Raw genomic sequence first — 14,960 nt, 5'->3', positions numbered from 1 at the left:
TCCTGCATAGACCTTGTGAGCTTTAGAAAGCTCCTCAAGACATGGCTGTTTAGATAGGCATATGAGCTTTTTTACAAAAGTTGGCAAAAAGATCTCAACATTTCATATGTTCTTTTGAAAGATTCCTTGAGGGTCAGAATGGGTCCAGAGCGCCCGCCAAGAGTTCAGAAGCTCTGGATTGCCTCTTGGGGGTCTGGGACTCCAACTCACATAATGCATCTGGTCAGTCCAGGAAAAACAGGTGGAGCTGGTCAGCTGGAGTTATCCTCTTAGTGGATGTTGCAGGTGACTTCTTTCAGCACTTTTCTGCCTGTTGCTGATCAGGGAGTCCATTGCTTATCCTTAAAGACAGGCAAAGTTCTTCTAGTGTGGAGCCTTTAGAGTGTGGCAGTCCTCCTGAGTATTGACCACTGCAAGGGTCCAGCAGAGCAGTCCTACTTGTCCAGATGTTTTCAGTAAGGGATCTGAGGTGCTTCTACAGTTCTCCCATATTTATTTTCCATTCTAGGCTGGCAAGAATGAGGACACCACAATCAATGGGGTTCAAGTTGCCACCCTCTGCCATGACAGCTTTCTGGGAAGTGTGGCATATTTCTGTCCCAGAATGCACATCTCTACAAAAATCTAAATAGAGAAAATCTCTCCTGGGTGTGCAGATGTGGCTAACATTTCCCTACACTCCCCTCCCCACCTCTCTCCAAATCTAATTAGAGAGACTCCCATCTGGCTGTGGATCGAGGAAATGAGGGTTGGCCTGTGCCCTGTGACATCTGTGCTTCAACCTTTGAAGTCCTGTTTATCTCCCTAGCCCCCTCCCTGTCCTTGGCTTCTCCAGGTAGTAAATCTCCTCCCACCAAGTGGATGTATTGTTTCTGTCCCAGGCCTCTTCACACCTAATCAGGGAGCAGTTTGGTGCAGGCGGTCAGAGACTAGCCAATCAGAAAAGTCTACTACAAGACTGTTTTAGGTGACTTCAGGATAGTAAGTTCTAAATCTACTTTCCTGCAATAGTTATAATAAATGAGACATTGGCAAGTTGTAGGATTTATTGTAACTATTATTTTGATACTTTGAATCAGGTTGCTAGCTATTTCCAATCAACATTTAGACATTATTGAAGTTTAATAAAGCCTTCCCACATTAGCCTATGGAGCTAGCAGCACTACAATGGGAAAAAACAATTTAGCCTTTTTTCCCTCACTAGGCCTTATAAAACATATTTTGCAATGTCCTTGCTTTTTAGGTCTCGGCCTATTCTATCCCGAAGGGATAACTAGGACAAGAGTAATGTGGTTAAAACAAACTCTCTGACCAAGCGAATTCCAGCGGATTTCCTACAATGCATGTTGTTTACTGGACCATGAAGCTTCCCCAGGCGCGTGCTTGGCCTGGCACACCACCATCAAAGGCTTCTGCTCCCCCTCACTCACACCCCATCTCCATATGCTCCTTTCCTCCCTCCCTGTGACGCTTCACCAGCGCTTCCCTCCCACTCGCTCACTCCCCTTCTCCCCCGCCCCCCACCCTAGCTTTCTTTCCTCAACTTAAAGCTCTGCATCTCACAGATGCTGCAAACGGAAAGATTAGGATCTTTACAACAAGCCTGATTCTGCTGAGGTATGCCTGGATATATCACACTGTTCTCACATGATTACCCCGTTTATACACATCAGCTCAAAATGCAGCTTGCCGTCTCTGTTTGCCCCTGCCCTCTTTCATTGACAATGACACTTCATCTAAATGAAGGCATTTTCCGTCTCCGTTCGGAAATCTGGTGAACTCGGTAATAAGCTACGTGTTTTCTGCAAGTGAGTACACTGCAATTGTGGACGCTTTTTTCACCCTCCAACGTATGCTCAATCACTAGATCACACTCACTTGATATTCACTATCTTGATATGCAATCAAGTCAGCTAATTTATTTTTTACGGCACAAAGCCACTTTCTCTCCGAGGGCATATTTTACATGACTGATGGAATCCATCGTTTCATTCTATCTGCATTTGTTTTCAATTACTGTCACCTCTTTTAAGGCTCTTGATTTCCATTTACATGATTCCCCTTTATGGCACCACTACGTCACTTTTTTCTTTAAGCACGGTTTTCTTGTTTCTTTCTTGGCTCTCGGCACCCATCACTTTTGATCACCTTCAAGGTCAGATATACCGGATACACTTATACAGTCACGATGTGTGATTTACATACGCATGTAACTTCAAGGCACCCACTTTTCTGCTGGATATCTTCCTATGTTGTCGTGGTTGGAAGGGCTGGGCCAGAGACAGTCATGCGTGTTTGCTCTGAATGTTCGCCAGCCTTTCAACTTCTCTACCTAGTCGTCAGTTGACGTCTAAATTAGAGAGATTCATGGAAACACCTCGGCTTGCTACAAGTTTGGTCCTCTGTGGGGCCAACTCAGCCTTTTATCTTTCTGAAGTTCATTAATAAGTAGCATGCTGCAAGACGAAACTGCAGTAGTGATTTCTGTATAAAATACAATACTCCTTCTTGCCCCCGTGATGCACATGGAGGCAAACACGACTCTCAGGCCCCAACCCCTCTGTGCTGTTCCTCCGAGATGAATGCCCTTTGATTTCTCTTGCCCGTGAGTTCTGTCTCACCGGCTCCACTTTGTGCTGAGTAGACCTTGGGTTTCTATTTCCGCCTCCGGAGCAAATCTAGGCCATGATGCAAGGTCTCTATGTGCCCCAGGACCTTTTGTTTTGTTCATACTCCCTGCTCCCAACTCCGCCGTGACCGCATTTCTTAGACTAGACAACGCTGAGTTGTCTAAGCAAAACAATATTGTAATCATTCAACAAAAATATAATTTTTTTTTCTTTTATTAATCTAATGGTAGCAGATTCGAGATGTGACTATATTTTTTAACGAATTGAGTACTTATTAGCACAATGTAGAATTGCGTAACGCAGAGCAATTGTGTGAAATCGTATATCATACACCGAAAATTTAGAGTCATTATAACACTTCATGCAAACGGTTAGTCTGATAAATAAATCATTTCACTGAGTAATGGATTGTTGTAATTCGATAACAGAAGGAACAGGAGCTGAGAGTAGGATAAACAAACTCTCTCTACACCCCTCTCTCGACACCCCTCTCTCTCTCTCTCTCTACACCCCTCCTATCTACACCCCCTATCTACACCCCTCTCTCTCTACACCCCTCTCTCTCTACACCCCTCTCTCTACACCCCTCTCTCTCTACACCCCTCTCTCTCTACACCCCTCTCACTCTACACCCCTCTCTCTACATCCTCTCTCTCTACACCTCTCTCTCTACAGCCCCCTCTCTAAACCCCCCTCTCTACACCCCCCTCTCTACACCCCTCTCTCTCTCTACACCCCTCTCTACACCCCTCTCTCTACACCCCTCTCTCTCTACACCGTCTCTCTCTACACCCCCCTCTCTACACCCCCTCTCTACACCCCTCTCTCTACACACCCCTCTCTCTCTACACACCCCTCTCTCTCTACCCCTCTCTCTCTACACCCCCCTCTCTACATCCCTCTCTCTCTCTACACCCCCCTCTCTCTACACCCCTGTCTCTACACCCCTCTCTCTCTACACCTCTCTCTCTATACACCCCTCTCTCTATACACCCCTCTCTCTACACCCCTCTTTCTCTACACCCCTCTCTCTCTACACCCCCCTCTCTACACCACCTTCTCTACACCCCCCTCTCTACACCCCTCTCTCTCTCTACACCCCTCTCTCTACAACCATCTCTCTCTACACCCCTCTCTCTCTACACCCCTCTCTCTCTACACCCCCCTCTCTACACCTCTCTCTCTCTACACCCCTCTCTCTACACCCTCCTCTCTCCACCCCCTCTCTCCACACCTCTCTCGCTCTACACACCCCTCTCTCTCTCTACACCACTCTCTACACCCCTCTCTCTCTACACCCGTCTCTTTCTACAAACCTCTCTCTCTACACCCCTCTCTCTACACCCCTCTCTCTCCACACCTCTCTCACTCTACACACCCCTCTCTCTCTACACCACTTTCTACACCCCTCTCTCTCTACACCCCTCTCTCTCTACACCCCTCTCTCTCTACACCCCTCTCTCTACACACCCCTCTCTCTACACACCCCTCTACACCCCTCTCTCTCTCTCTACACCCCTCTCTCTCTACAACCCTCTCTCTCTCTCTACACCCCTCTCTCTCTACACCCCTCTCTCTCTACACACCCCTCTCTCTCTACACCCCCTCTCTCTCTACACCCCTCTCTCTCTCTCCACCCCTCTCTCTCTCTACACCCCTCTCTCTCTCTACACCCCTCTCTCTCTACAACCCTCTCTACACCCCTCTCTCTGTACACCCCTCTTTCTACACACCCCTCTCTCTCTACACACCCCTCTTTCTCTACACCCTCTCTCTCTACACCCCCTCTCTCTCTACACTCCTCTCTCTCTCTACACTCCTCTCTCTCTACACCCCTCTCTCTCTCTACACCCCTCTCTCTCTACAACCCTCTCTCTCTACAACCCTCTCTCTCTCTCTACACCCCTCTCTCTCTACGCCCCTCTCTATATACCCCTCTCTCTACACCCCTCTCTTTCTCTACATCCCTCTCTCTCTCTACACCTTTCTCTCTCTACACACCCCTCTCTCTCTACACCCCTCTCTCTACACCTCTATCTATCTATCGCCCTCACTCTATCTATCTATTGCCCTCACCCTATCGCCCTCATTCTATCTGTCTATCTATCTATCTATCTATCTATCTATCTATCTATCTATCTATCTATCTATCTCCCTTACTCTATCTGTCTATCTATCGCACTCTTATCTATCGCCCTCACTCTATCTATGTCTATCTATCTATCGCCCTCTATCTATCTATCTATCTATCTATCGCCCTCACTTTATCTATCGCCCTCCCTCTATCTATCGCCCTCCCTCTATCTATTGCCTTCCCTCTATCTATCGCCCTCACTCTATCTATCTATCGCACTCACTCTATCTATCGCACTCACTCTATCTATTGCATCACCACAGCATCACTTAGCACCACCATAGCATCACTCAGGGGCACCACAACATCACTATGCGCTACCACAGCATCACTGAACGCCACCACAGCATCAATCTGTGCAACCATTCAACAACAACTGGTTCGAATATGTTCTCTCAATGTTTCAAGCTTTATTACAAATGTCACAAAAAGATGTTAATATTTCACTTCTGTTCTTGGATTTTCATCACAATAAAATACACTGAACATAATCTTCCCAAAAGTTATTTACAAAAGTTTAAGCTATTGCCATTATAAATTACAACAACTTTTATTTAAGTATTAATTATAAAAAAAATAAAAGCCATTGTTATTTGTAATATTAATACATCTAAGTCATGTAAATACAACACATAATGCATTACAAATGCTATAGGTGTCACGTTTGCGAAAGTTAAAACTATTGGCATTGTAAATGACAAAGCTATTAATTTCGCGATTTTCAAAACCAAAACATAAATAAAAAATGTGTCATTTACAATACCAATACCTCAAACTTTCCTAATGCGAGACCCATTGCATTGCAAATGCTTGTTATAACAAGGCACCCTGCCCTTGGAGCACCTAGGACATAGAGGTCACTTATAAGTAATAAAAAAGTATTTTTAGATTTTGGAAGTACTTTGAATTCCAGTTGAATTTTTACACAGATTTATTTTAAATCCAGCCTGCATGGCAGGGCTGGCTTTAAAATGACACCAGACACCACGGCACTGCACACCTAACTGCATTAAGTCCACTGGGGTCTCTAAACCTAGATGCCCTACCATAAACTAGGGACTTACAGGTAGGTTGTCTTAGTTAATTATAATTACACCAATTACCATGTACCTTTTAAGAGCGCAGCACGGGCCCTGATTAGCAGAGCCCAGGGCACTTTCAGAATCAGTAACTACCAGTATCAGTCACAAAATGGGGGAGGCCATGGCAAAAAGGATGACTTTCGTACATTCGTGACATACCATCATGTTAAGACTTCTATGAACACCTAATAGAGCAATGTGCATGAAAGGAGTGCAATTTAGTCTGGGCTACATTTAGATTGCAGCAAGCCATAAACGAAATTCAGCACCTTGGTGGATCATTTTGTAGACAATTTATGAAAAGTGTTGAGTTTCAACATTCATCAGGTGTCACATCACTTAAGATGCATCATTTTTTAGTGGCAAGCATCCAACGAGTTGAATGCATGCCACTAAAAAATGATAATCTAGTCATAAATTCCAATCCCGGCAAGGCAGATTTTGCCTTTCATCCTTCCGAGGTAAACTTACTGCCATTACACTTGGTAATAATGGCAATACCTGCTATTTAGAGCACTTAAAACCTGCAACAGGGCGTTATGAAGAGCTATATTACAAGTTGTTACCATTAATACCATAAGCGAATGTGCAAAAGATCAGTTATTCATCAGTTTTCGAGACTGAGGGTGCCTTAGAGCACCATTGTTGAGTAGTTAAATTCTAGCAGCTGAATAGCATCCATGAGAATGAGAAAGCAAATGGGTTGTTGGTTGCATCAGTGAAGATAATTTACTTCTCGGATGGATGTTCTAATGCATGGGCTAGACCTTCTTGAACACAATGCCATGAGTACCTTTACTGCAAGTTAGAGGCGTGCTTTAGAAGCATGGCTCCTTGGATTGCTGTATCAGTGGTCACAACAATCCTAGTCTTGGGAATACGTTGCATGAATGTAGGTAGTGATTGGTCACTGTATTTGGACTCCGATTCTGTGGGTGAGTAGTGTCAGTGCCTCCAGCGTTACTGGCTACTCACACTAACTCATTTGAGCTGCAGCTAGGATCTCTTGTGCGTTTTCCTCTTGGTGGGTTAAATTAGTTGAGCCCTTTCAATCCATGAGGTGGACAGTGTGAGCATTCACTGTGCAGGGTGGACATTGTTACTTCGGTTTAATGTTATGCATTTTTTATGTGGTAGGTAGAGTTGCATGCATCCTGTGGACTGGAGTCTTAGTTAGACTTGTGAGATTCTCTGTGTGTTTCCCATTTTCTTTTGTGGGCGCCTTTGTACGTCCCTTAAGTGCAGTATTTGTATGCTGCTCTTGCATGTTATGTGAGAAAGATGTTATGTAGAATGGTACTTTCTCTGTGCCATTTTTACTGAAAAAGGAAGGGTGTGTTTACTAACACATGCTGACTGGGCATCAGTGTTACCTCCACCGCTGCAATGAAGTATTCCTTTGTAATGGAGGAGGAAATGTGAACATCCACAGAGTCTGTACATTAGTACTCTGTGGCCGGATGATCGCTTTGATTTCGCTGCTACCGCCTGTATGGCTACGAAATTAACACAACCTGTAGTTGAAAAACACACATTCAACCAAGGGTATCTTGGCACTGAATAACAGGTGTTTATTATTGCTCAACTCAATGGTATTGGATAATAGATGTTTATTGTTTGTACTCATTTTATCAAGCTCAGAAGGATAAGATGCAAAGTGGACCTGCTGGGATATGAACCTGTAACCATCAGGTCAAACACAGGCCCCTACAGTGGGCACATTAGTCTACTAGGCAGCCAGACTCAGCCAATATAGTCATTCATTCTGTATTGCGCTATACTTATTTCACTGAAAATGAATTGTATGTGGTACCTAGGGAAAGAAAACTATTCGCAATGTTTTAGATACCCGAGGTGGACACCTGAGAAGCTTCATAGGATGTGTTCAGCTTGAGTTATACCCAGGGGCAGCTTGGGCTTTGAGATTGGGGGGAAGGTTGAGCTATTGGTTTCCCAATATTACGCTGTTTAAAATACATTATATGAGAAGTAGTGCATGAGGGCGGCTTAAGGAGCAGTAGAAAGGTAGAGGAGCGTGGATTGTTAGGGGTGTGTAAAACTCAATATTTTGTAGAAGTAAACAATTTTTTAGACCTTTAAAAGTGAGACGAGAGTGAGCGGGTGTGTTTTTGCCTATATGTTTGTAAACATTCATTCCAAGTGAAATCCGACAAACACCTCACACTACCCAACTTAATGCACCTGTACCCAACTATTTACTGCAACAAGTGTTTATTAGGGGCGTGTAGCGCCCCCCTCCCCCTGAAGGTACGCCCCTGGTTACACCGTGTGCTTAACTGCAACCAGAAATACTCTATTTATTTGTAATTTAAGAGGAGATGTTGCTGTTTAAGGCCACCACACAGCTTTCACGACTCTGACCAAAGGTGGATGCAGGGAGGGCGGAGGGAGAGACGTGCTCCACTATTGGTGTTTTTGGTGCACTGCTGCCAATCAAACAGACGGTGTAGGGAGAAAACATGCCATTGACCTACGTAAGCGTCTGTGCTCACCACAAAAGAGAACCACAAGCTCAGACAAGAGCCTTTACAGAACTGGGCCCCTTGTTGTGTTGTCAACAAGGACCCATGAGTAGGCAATGTTCAATGCGGCTATCACTGTATCATTTCTTGTACTTCTTTCTTAACTAACTATGGGGCATATTACCAAGCAATAGCGATAATTATCGCTATTGCTTGGTTAGCGTGAAAAAATTATCGCAGTCGCTAACATCTTGGCACACCCACTTTGCTTGTCATTAGTGATAAATATCACTGACATGCAAAGTGGGGCCCAAGATGGTCGCTATCTCCTACTAGCTATCGCTAACTGGTGTTAGCGACAGCTAGGTAATAGGGAGATCATTTTATCTCCGCTTTCTTGGCTTTTAAAGCCAAAAAAGCGGAGATAACCCCCCTTGATAATATGCCCCCCATGCCTATTAGATAATGAGTGCTGGAGTCAAGTTTTCCTTTTTCCGCCTGGCCACATAAAGGGTCTTCCTTGAATCATACAAAATACCTGAGATATTTTTTTTTAAAGTTTAAGACAAATAAAGAAAAATAACACCCCTTGTAGTACCAAGTGAATGTAGGCAAGAGGATGCAGTTCACAACAGTCAGGTGCATGCAGGAAAATTCTAAATTCTAAATTCTGCAGCTGCAAATGAAAATGAATGGGCACCCATTCTATTTCTCTGTCTGCCTGGTGGTCTCTGTGCGCGACCACTACAACACAGACAGCCCCCCTGCTACAAACACACGACTGAATGTCACAAAATCATAGTTGATGTATCGACTTGATATACTGTAACCATAACAACTACTAACCAAGATCAAGGTGAGTGCGGATTTACTAGTATCTCCATTGTAATGATATTTTTTAGATTTGATATCATTCTTACAATACCTCTAGAGATGCTTTTTTAGGCATGGTACAACACCACCACCTTCTTGCCAAAGCTTGTTATATATTGCCAAGCTCCTAGCAGCTCACCATCAATAAAGTTTTATAAGTGACAACAAAACAGTCAATGACACAGCCATAAGTTTTAAATTATATGTATTAACTTTAGGCCCTTCACATGAAAAAATAAACAGGCACACGGCTCCATGCTGTTGTGACCCAGCCCAGAAGTGTGTCACAGGCCTGCCTTAGACTAGCACTTCCAGAGCTCACTTTATGTGACAGCCACATATGACTCGGGATTTCCAGACCAGTTTTTTGCACATCTGAGGTTCACTTATGTGCACAAGAAATGGGCCCAATATGTCCACTTTGGAGCACAAGAAAGATTTGGGGCCTCATTGACAACTTTTTGGCGAAGAGCAGTGCCGCAAGGCTTTTTGCGTCGCTGCACCGTGTCAAAAGGAAAGGGCAAGAATGCACCATAATAATGATATATGGTGCATTCTTATTCTTTTCTCCCTGTGCCGGTGCACAAATTGGTACCTGGCGCCAAAGCAGGGGGTGCAAGGGTGTTTGCATTGTTGGTACAATGGGTTTTGTGCAGGAAGGGACACCTTCCTGCACAAAAACAATCAGTGGAGGCGTTTTCCTCTTTCTATGTGAGCATCAAAATGCAGCACACATAAAAAGTGGAAACAATTAGGAAAAATAACATGTGTTGTCCTTGTTATGCTTCCCCTGGAGAGAGGCACAGTTTGATGCATTCCCAAGTTGACAGATCCTTGTAAATATGGGAATGTGTCAAAACCCATGTCTGTTGATGGGAAACCCCACAGCAACGCCCATGGGTGACTTTGCATCGACTCATAGATATGCCTCTAAAATGTAAAATCGTACGTGTCTCATGTGTTGTCCTCTGTCGAAATATTCCGAGACACCCACATTGTGAAATGCAGACCTATACAAACGTTTGGATATGTTTTACGATTTGTTTAATTAAAACTGTATTTGCCATCAAACTTGTAATTCTACTGTCTGACACATGATCAATAAAACAGTTGCTCAAGATTACGAATTTCATAGATGGATTGCTACAGGGATTCGTTGTTCTCCACACGACAAAGCTGAACATTGCTAACAACAAAACACAAAGCTAAATCAACAAATTAAACAATACCCAACCCTTGATAAAGGTACCTGACTCCATGTTTACTGGAGTCTTTGTAAATAATATTTTACCAGCGTCATTCTAAAGTTCATTAAAAAGACAGTTCACTTACTTCTGCAGGATCCAGTTACCTCCAAAGCAAAGCAGATTATTGTGATTCTGCAACAGCATAGCTCTTGATTTTAATGCAGACCAAATGAAATAAAAACACCCTTGCACGATTAAGTAAACCAGCTTGAGTGCTTCAAGCTGTTTTCCCTAATGGAATAATTTTTTTCAAGAGCGTTTGGAAACTTGTTTTAGTGGTTGATTGTGAAATATTTAAAGAGTTACAATGTGCAACTATGCAAAGAGAGAGTGTCTGAGCTTCGCAGCGTAGAATACACCTATAAGGACATCTACTCTGGAATATATGTCTTTACTACGCATGCTTTGCATTGCATGCCATTACAACGCTGTTGTTACAACGGTCTCGTTGTTACATCGCGAACCATTACATCGCAAGTCGTTACAACGACTTGCTGTAGGGGGCGTGCTGGACTCAGGAATAGTATAATTTACTATTCCTGCTCCAGTTTGTGAAACAGCAGGGAAGGTGTTGGATTGTAAATCCACCAACTTCTGCCCCCTACAGGAAGTCATTGTAATGACTTATGATGTAATGGGATACGATGTAAAGTAGGCGTAGTAAACGCTGTTTCCCCTACTCTGTACCTCCATACACACTATTTATTAGTTCAATGGTAACTACAATTCTGATCAGTCCTTCTGCAGTAATTATCACTTTTGCCATGGTATTAATGTAGCTTGATGCTGAAGACGAGACTTAGAGTCTGATTACGGTTTTGGGGGTCTCACCGCTGTACCACCTTGGCATGTGGGCCCAAGAAGACCGCCGCCTCTGCTGTCTCACCCCCACCGTATTACGATGTTCCCAGTGAGCTGGCAGTTTCTTAGCAGCGGTGTCCCGCCGGAGTGATGTTTCACTGCTAGAGAGATAGGCAAGTACAACATCATGTGTATCTCTGAAACACATATATATGTTGTGTATGTGTCATAATGTATATGTAGGTCATGTGTACTGTATGTTTTGTTGCATGTTAAATACAACAAACTGTTACAATGCACTATATAGGAGAAGTGACGGTAAAGCCTACCTTTGCATCCAGAGACAACACAGTTGCAGAGCGTCATGGTCTGGTGGCAGCAGGTCAGGAGGGACTTAGACAATGGTGTCTGACACAGATTCCAAAGTAAGACCCCCCAAAAAGGTGAGTTTTCACCTCTTATTGTGTCTTTCCACTGACTTGCACATGGGGGTGTACCCATCAGGAAAAGCTCGACAGGTCGTAATCCGGTTCTGCCTCTGGCTTTCCTGCAATCAATGCAGAAGCAGGAGACTTGGTGGTAGCGGCGGTCCAGAGGCTGTCTTTTAGCAATGTTCCCACCAGGATCGTAAATGGGCAGTCGGAACACCAAGGCAGCGTGAGGCAGACCACCAAAAAAGCCACAATGATGCATTTCAGCTCAGCTCCTAATCAGGCCCTTAGAACTGGAACAAGGAGAAAGTTGGATAATCGTCCTCTTGAAATGGCCATTATAATTGCAATACAGCATGCACCTTTTCCGCTAAACTAATGTGGTGCACAAACGATATCATGTGGAAATTTGTTTTCTGTTCATATATATCATACAAGACACAAGTGCCTTTGGGGGGCGTGGCTTGGAGGTCAATGGGGAAAGTCGCGTGAGCGACGGGCTCCACCAGAAGACCCGAAATTATCCTGAAAAACGTGACATTGTCCCCCCCTGATGCCACCAGGGAATGAGTAGCAGAAGGCGGCTGTGCTGGTGAGGTCTTGCCGCCGGGCTATGTGGAACTGTGGCTAGGGTGACCAACTGGCATTGGTGCAAATTCAGGACGGTGAGTGTAAAAATTCAGGACAAAGGGTCAAAATTCCGGACACAAATTCAGGACAGGAGGTCAAAATTCAGGACAAAACTTCAGGACAATAGGTACGTTTTACAGACACATCAGAGGTCGCGCAATAGTATATAAGTAAGCCCAGCCATTTCCAAACATATTCAACCATTTGCAAACCTATCCATCATGTATCCTTTCATCTATCATTTCACTCATCCATCCCTTCATCCATCCCCTCATCCATCCTTTCACTCATCCTCCATTATCCATCCATCCATCCTTTCCATCTGTACACTTATCCATCCACTCTTCATCCCATCCATCCATTCACTCATCCATTCAGCCATTTACCCTTTCACCAATCCAGCCATCCTTTCACTTAATAATCCTTCCACCCATCCACTATTTTAGTCATCCATCCATCCTCCCTTTCTCTCTCCATCGACCCTTTCACTTAGCCATCCTTCCTTCCATCCATCCATCCACCCACCCATCCATCCATCTACTCATCCACTCATGAATCCATCCATTGACCCTATCACTCATTCATCTATCATTTCACTCCTTCAAACATCTATTCATCCTTTTGTCATCTACCCTCCCTTTCACTCACTCATCCATCCTTACATCCACCCTTTCACTCATATGTCCATTCATTCACCCTTGCACTTATCAATCCATCAATCCATCCATCATTTCACTCATCCACCTACCCACCCATCATCCACCCAACCATCCACCCACCCACCATCCACCCACCCACTCATCCATCCTTTCACCCACCCACCATCCAATCCACTGATCCATCTTTTCACTCACCCACTATCCACCCACCCACTCATCCATCCATCCATCCATCCATACGTTCACCCACCCACTCATCCATCCATCCTTTCACCCACCCACTCATCATCCATCCATCCTTTCACCCACCGACTCTCCATCCATCCATCCTTTCACCCACCCATCATCCATCCATCCATCCATGCATCCTTCTCCTCATCCATCCATCCTTCCCCTCCATCCATCCATCCTTCCCCTCATCCATCCATCCTTCCCCTCCATCCATCCACCCATCCTTCCCCTCATCCATCCATCCTTCCCCTCCATCCATCCATCCATCCTTCTCCTCATCCATCATCCTTCCCCTCATCCATCTTTCACCTCATCCATCAACACTATTTACATTTTCTCTCCATCCTTCCCCTCACTCATCAATCCATCCATCCTCTCTCATTATCCATGTATTCAATCTTTCATTCATCCATTCACCCTTTCACTAATTCATCCAGCCATTCACCCATCCCTTCACTTACTTACTCGCCGACCTTTCCATATTAATTTTGAGCTGAGCCCTTTTGAGAAGAGGCCCATCAAGAACTTCACCCTCGCTGCAGGGGCCATTCCAGGACTGGGACAGAAGCCACCCAGGGCAGAGACAGGATCCACCACAGGGGGGGACAAGAGCCATCACAGGTGGGGGTGGACTGGAGCCACAACATGGGGGGACAGGAGCCATCACAGGCGGGGGTGGACTGGAGCCACCACATGGGGGGACAGGAGCCATCACTGAGGGAAGGGCAGGAGCCATCACAGGAGAGGGAGCAGGATCCACCAGGGTGGGCACAGGGGTGGGCATGCAGTATTCTAGTATCATCTTGGGTTCCTCGCCCCCTCCTGCACAAGACAACGAGAAGACAGGCTCTCTGTCCAAAATGCCATCCCCCACTGTGATGTACAGTACTTACAGGAGATACTCGAAGAGAACTGATTGAACTGATTGTCCTCCATACTTTGTTAATCAGTGTGGGTGCGATTGTGCCATTTCTTTATTTTCTTACATTATAGACTGCATGTTTGAAGAACCGAGGTTTGCTTACAATTTAGTGACAGTAATTACGCTCTGTGAAGAGAACCACGTGCTGCCTCGGTGTAATCAGGGGTGTAATCTGGCCGAGTCTCGGATGTTTGGGGCCCTGGGTAGAAATGGAACGTGTGAGCCCCCCTCTAAATAGCAGAAACATGACACATTCAAGGCTGGTTGCATGTGAATAGATGTCGCTGCTCCTGAAGCTGCAGCCCCTCCCTCTCAGTCACCTTCGAAGCACCTCTTAACAGGTCATCAAGGGCTGGAGGTGTGAGGGTTGCCATCCCGCTGTGCCTCTCCATTGCTGCCGAGTATCTGAGGAGCTTTGGTGCAGCATCGGAGTGAAGAAGGGAGGTGGGTGCAAGCTGTGCCGGCTTTAGGGTGAGGCAACCGGTGCCCTGTTAAAATGACGGACAAATGGCGTCCGTTAGAGATTCCTTCACGGACAACGGACAGACGGCCGAAATTACGGACTGTCCGTGAAATTTACGGACGGTTGGTCACCCTAACTGTGGCTCTGCTGAGGGTGTCTCGACTCGGGAAGACGGAGTATGACATCAGCAAGATGGTGGAGATGTGGAGCTGAGTACACCGGAGCTGACATCGGGAATAGACGCCGCGTCCCAGAGGAGGTGCGGACTGCGCGACGCGCTGGAGGAGCGGACAGACCACAGATTCCTGGCTTAGTCACCGGGGGCTCATCGGAGAGCGGAGCGAGCGGCTGGGGCCCCCATCGGACAGACCAGA

At 45.3% G+C, this 14,960-nt stretch overlaps 1 protein-coding gene across 1 annotated transcript in view; it reads right to left on the bottom strand.

Moving 5' to 3' along the window:
• The window catches only part of LOC147707960 (amine sulfotransferase-like), a 288,392-nt gene extending 277,754 nt beyond the window's left edge, over nt 1–10,638 (bottom strand). The window contains exon 1 of the mRNA XM_086926764.1: nt 10,535–10,638. The gene's annotated coding sequence lies outside the window, so the exon portion shown is untranslated. The remainder of the gene's footprint in view (nt 1–10,534) is intronic.
• Between the last annotated feature and the right edge of the window lie 4,322 nt (nt 10,639–14,960).

This window comes from Lissotriton vulgaris, chromosome 6 (assembly GCF_964263255.1).
Source record: "Lissotriton vulgaris chromosome 6, aLisVul1.2, whole genome shotgun sequence".
Lineage (NCBI taxonomy): Eukaryota > Metazoa > Chordata > Amphibia > Caudata > Salamandridae > Lissotriton > Lissotriton vulgaris.
Note: the sequence above shows the minus strand (reverse complement) of the source record. Positions and strands in the feature narration are given on the sequence as shown.